This window comes from Loa loa (assembly GCF_000183805.2).
Source record: "Loa loa unplaced genomic scaffold supercont3.544, whole genome shotgun sequence".
NCBI classification, from domain to species: domain Eukaryota; kingdom Metazoa; phylum Nematoda; class Chromadorea; order Rhabditida; family Onchocercidae; genus Loa; species Loa loa.
Genome location: NW_018108724.1, coordinates 25,990 through 26,818, shown reverse-complemented (window position 1 = coordinate 26,818; position 829 = coordinate 25,990).

The window sequence follows — 829 nt, the reverse complement described above, 5'->3', positions numbered from 1 at the left end:
GTGATTGATAGACTGACTGATTGATTCAACGATTTTTATTTTACTGATGCGAATTATATTATTATCAATATGATTTCGAATTATTAACATTCATTAACGAAAGATTGATTCAATAATTAATTCAATATTCTTTTTTTAAATTATTGATTTTAATTGTTACATTGACGTTAGTTTTCTTTTCTTTTTTTAATTGTTATATTAACTTAGTGATTGATAGACTGACTGACTGATTGATTGATTGATTGATTGATCAACTCGAGAATGTCAAGGGACATTACCTTCGATTTCATCATATAATACCATAGGATTTTGAATTTTTCCTACATAATAATGGGTAACTTAATAGCATATGGTATGATAATTGAAAATGATAATTATTAATCATTAAATCAAACATCTATTGGGAGTTTTAAGTTATTTAGTTAGAATTCACGCCGAATTCATTTTTGCAAATTTTTAGATAACATTTTCAGAATTTTCAATAAGCAAAATATATTTATTAGAAATTTTGCACATTTATAAAAATAAATCTTTTTCTAATTTTTCGTCCATTTTTTTGCCATTCCTTAATTATTTCATCACAATTATTTAACCATTCAAATATTAATTTCTAAATTATTGAGGAAATTTATGGTACTTCTAAATTATTAGTAAAATTAAGAAATTTAGAATTATCAGATAGCTATCAGGAATCCGGTTTATATGATAAATTGTATCATATCAATAAGTAATGCTACAAAACTTCATTCCATACTTTATACTTTCTTGATAATAGTTTCATTTAAATTATTTTTAAATTTTCAATACTCAAATATATATATATATTCCA